This window comes from Gossypium arboreum, chromosome 4, assembly GCF_025698485.1.
Source record: "Gossypium arboreum isolate Shixiya-1 chromosome 4, ASM2569848v2, whole genome shotgun sequence".
Lineage (NCBI taxonomy): Eukaryota > Viridiplantae > Streptophyta > Magnoliopsida > Malvales > Malvaceae > Gossypium > Gossypium arboreum.
Window position 1 is genome coordinate 11663677 of NC_069073.1, and position 5010 is coordinate 11668686.

At 32.6% G+C, this 5010-nt stretch overlaps 1 non-coding gene across 1 annotated transcript; it reads left to right on the forward strand.

Annotated features, from left to right (window-relative positions):
* Window positions 1-392: 392 nt before the first annotated feature.
* On the forward strand, window positions 393-499 carry LOC128292116 (small nucleolar RNA R71). Its single transcript, XR_008282101.1, has one exon. It is a non-coding gene; the product is annotated as a small nucleolar RNA R71 (small nucleolar RNA).
* Window positions 500-5010: the final 4511 nt, after the last annotated feature.

The window sequence follows — 5010 nt, forward strand, 5'->3', positions numbered from 1 at the left end:
TAGAATTATTACCCATATAATTTAGTTGCTCATTCTCCATGCTAGGACTATAGGGTAAATATTCTGAATTATTAATTCCACCTCTATTTGCGTCGCATTGCATCACTGGATGTACCTGTGTAGAAACACATAAACCATCAATTTTTTTATTCAAGAGTTCTACCAAATTCGACAACATGGTGACCGCATCTAAGTTAAAAACACTAGCTACTTTTGTGGGCTTCGTCCTCATGACTTGCCACTGATAATTATTCAGTGACATCTCCTCTATAAACTCATAAGCCTCTTCAGGTGTTTTATTATTCAGAGTCCCACTAGTGGTTGTATAGATCAATTGCCTAGTTGAGGGATTCAAACTGTCATAAAAGGTTTGAACCTGTAGCCATAGAGGTAACCCATGGTGAGGTCACCTTCTCAATAAATCTTTATACTTCTCCCATGCATCATATAGGGTCTCTAAATCCATTTACAAGAAGGAAGAGATATCATTCCTCAGCTTGGCTGTCTTAGCCGGTGGAAAATACTTCAGTAAGAATTTTTCAGTCATTTGATCCCATGTAGTGATAGAACCTCGTGGCAGGGAGTTCAACCACTGTTTAGCCTTATTCCTCAATGAAAAGGGAAACAATCGAAGGCAAATGGCATCGTCAGAAACACCATTTATCTTGAAAGTGTCGCAGAATTTTGGAAAGTTGGCCAAATGAGTATTTAGATCTTCATCTTGCAAAGCATCGAACTGAACAAATTGTTGAATCATCTGAATAGTGTTCAACTTCAATTCGAATTTATTTGCAGTAATAGTAGGTCTCATGATACTCGATTCAGCCCCAGTTAGAGTGGGGTTGGCATAGTCCTACATAGCACGAGGAGCAAGATTTAGATTTGCAAGATTCGCAGCAACCACAGGAGGTAGCTGATTATTCTGATTTTCAGCCATCTCCTCAGTAATAATTATAACGTCCTCATGTCCTCTCACTGTACTTTGTCGATTCTGCCTTGCTTCTCTACGATTTCTACGAGCTGTGCTTTCAATCTCACTGTCGATTATTAAAGGACCTGACGAGTTTCTTCTAGTCATAAACTAAAGGAACCTGTTAAAAGCAAACAAAAGAAAAATTAGAAAATAAAAACTAAACTAAAAACAAAAATAAAATGAAATAAAAAATAGCTAAATTAATAAAAATCAAGTGTTCCTAATATTTTAGTTCCCGACAACGGCGCCAAAAACTTGATGAGTCACTTAACTAACAAAAATCACGACAAAAGCAAGTGCATCTATTGAATAGTAGTATAGCTATGGTGAGTCGAGAATACCATACCCACGAGAACTAAAAGTACTAGTGATTATTATCTTTTTATTATCTAGTTAATAAATTGAGGAATTGTTTTTAATTTATAATTAACTAAACTAATTACTAAGAACACGACAAAGAATGGAATGAGAAAATACTTGAATATAACCAAAAAGAAAGACAATACCCAGGAAAGAATCCACCTAGACTTCACCTATTATTCTGAATCTAATTTAAACAAATTATTCACTTCTGCCTTGACCCGTAGAAATCCCTAAATTATGTTAATATCTCTTTCGAGAATAAGAACAACTAACTCTAGGTTGATTAATTGAAATCACTTTCTAATTAAAACCTCTATTGTCACATTAACTCGATCTATGGATTCCCCTATTAGATTCGACTCTAATCTGGTAGATTTATGTCGTCCTATTTCTAGGATTGAATGCAACTCCACTCAATTATGCTAGAACTACTCTTAAATAAGGACTTTTGCTCCACTGAATAAGCACATTTAATATGAATCGATATCTTGAAAATATCAAAACACGAAATAAGCATACATAATTGAGAATAAGAAATCAAGTATTTATCATGTAAATCAGAAATTAAATAATAAGATTTATCATAGGTTTCATCTTCCTTAGGTTTTTAGGGAATTTAGTTCATAATCTGGTAGGGAAACATCTCAAAATTAGAATAACAACAAGACATAAGAAACCTAATAAAACTTCGAAGGAAATTTGAACGGAGATCTTCGATCTTGAAGGAGATCTACTTCTGAGTTGACTGTAATGGTGTTCTTCGAGTAATTTCTTCGTTCTACTCTTCGTGTCCTCTTTAGTCTTCTTTTGATATGTATTTATAAATTTTAGAATGCTCAAAAACTCTAAAATTAGGCTTTTTCGCGTAAAAGAGAAGCAATGTTTAAAATTGACACGAGCTGGCACATGGGCATGTGGCCAACCCGTATGGCTTACACGGGCGTGTGCCCAACCTGTGTGAAAATGTCTAGGCCGAATGGTTCTTGAAAACAACTCTTTTTGTCTAATTTTGGTCTGTTTTTCGCTCCTTTCACTTCCCTATGCTCACCTAAGTATAAAAACATAAATTTAAAGGATTAGGAGCATCAAATTCATTAATTCACATAATAAATTATCCAAAAACATGCCAAGCATGGGATTAAAACATGTTACTTTTATGGTTTATCAATGATTTGGTGTAGCTAGAACTCCGATAGATATAAGTCAACATCTATCTAAAAAAAAGGTGAAAGTGTTAACCAATTAGAATATGCAAGAGTTATTGGTAGTCTAATGTACCTTATGAGTTGCACTAGACTTAATATTGCTTTCACTGTAGGCAGTTTAAATAAATTCACAAACAGTCCAGGGGAGAATCATTGGAAAGCGATTATGAGAGTACTGAGATATCTCAAATATACTCAGAACTACAAATTACATTATTCCAGAGATCCTACTGTGTTAGAAAGGTTCTTCGGTACTAGTTGTATATCTGATATTCAAGATACCAAAGACACAATTAGTTATATTTTCATATTAGGAGGAAGAGTTGTGTCATGGAAATCCTTAAGGCAAACGATTATAACCAGATCCACAAATAGAATATGAGTTTGTAGCTTTAGACAAATTTGGAGAAGAGGTAGAATGGCTACAAAACTTTTTAAAAGATATTCCTGAATGGCCAAAACCTGTGCCCACAATATGCTTATATTGCGATAACCAAACAACAATTGGTAAAGCATAGAACGTAACGTATAATAGTAAGTTGAGACACATGCGTCCTCGACGCAATACCTTTAGACAACTGATCTCAACTAGAGTTATCTCTATTGATTTTGTAAGAACAAAAGATAGCACTACGGATTCGCTAACCAAAGGGTTAAACCAAGATCAAGTTGATAAAACATTGAAAGGAATGTGACTAAAGCCCATGAATATTTAAGGCGGTATATGAAGGAAAACCCAATCTAGTTGATTGGAGATCCCAAGATCTTGGTTCAATGGGACAACCTACTTGCATAAACCTTATAAGGTCACTGTGCGGGTTCTTATCCGAACTCCATTCCTATGATAAAAATAATGATTAAAATGTGGAAAAGGTTAAACAATACTTTTAATGACCATTGTGTGTTTCAGTGAAACGAACAACATAAGTCACCTATGTGAGAGTGAAGTGGGGCCACTTTAAGAAGACTATTGAGGCATAATTCTCTAAGCTCTTATAGAACCAAGAGGATGTTCATGGCCATATGAACATACCCATGAGAACCAAAATCTTGCTAAAAAGGTGATTGTGTGAGGTATATCATTGTTTACACAAACGATAGAACAGTTCAAGGACATTGCATCTATTGGTCAGCTAGTAAAGTAAATATATTTTCACAAGGGAAAGTTCAAGGGTTGATGCCTACCTATCCTATGCAAATATCGAATGTAGAATCTATCACCTCTTTGAGTCTTATTGATCCATCAATTTTATTCACGTAGGGGATTGTTGGAAAATAATGGATATTTTGGAACTTTAAGGCATATTATTTTATTGATAAAATTGAAGGTTTGAATAATAAATTATGGATCTATATTCTATATAATATGCTCAAAATTATTGAGTGATTAATGATAAATTGATGCTCAAATTAAACAATAGTTCTGTCTCTTGATGAACAGTTGTATCTCTTGGTGAACAGATTCATTGCTTTTGGTTTAATATTGCATCTTTTCATTCATTATGTCTGCTCACTTATATCTATTAACTTTTCTACAAAACTCTTCATGAATCAATCTAAATCTCTTCATTCATTTCCTCTCCTCTATATAAAGCCAAGTTAGGAGACTTCTAAAACACAACATAAAAAACCATTAATATAAAAAATTCCTTCTAAATTCATTCCTCCTAGTGATAAAAAAAAGGGCAAGATTGTGTTTGATTGATTACTGTTGTTGTGTCACTATTGTGATTGTTTGTTGTTGTATCTTAGAAGATAGACGTCCAACGTTACTCAAAGCACCGAAGAGAGGTCCAATCTGTCTTAAGGAAATTGTTCATATAGGCCTCAACAAAATTCTTCTTTTAATTTTTAACTCTGTCCGGTTACAAGTATTCTGTTGTGTTACTACTATTACATTGCATTGCATTATGATTATTACTAACATATTAATACTACATACGATATTATGTTTACTTACATATTCAAGTAACAATTACTAAATTAAACATAAAAAAAATAAGTAAATAAAACTAAAAACATAACCAATACATATTTGCATTCTTCTTCGTGAGACAAAATAACAATAATTATACAACATGAGAATAAACAATATACTAAAGTGTAAGCAAATAAAATTCAAGAGCTTTCAACAACTTGAATAGTAGGAATATTAGACCTAATAATAATCTGTTTGATGATAAAGATATATTAAAAAAATTAAGATTATTTTATAATATTAAAACAGGTTTTAATATCACTTTTAAAAGTATATCTATAATTTGATTTTATTACTAAAAAATAAATTTAGTGGATAATAAAAATTATAGAAATAATTTAAAATAGAGAAAAGAGAGAGCGCCATGTGTTAATCTATGTAATCTGTATATATATGGCAAGTAAGCCTAGAGTGTAATAGCAAAAATCTTCTATTGAAATAAAGTTATGATAAATCTTGAGTTTAATCCATGTACAATTTTACCTCTTTTC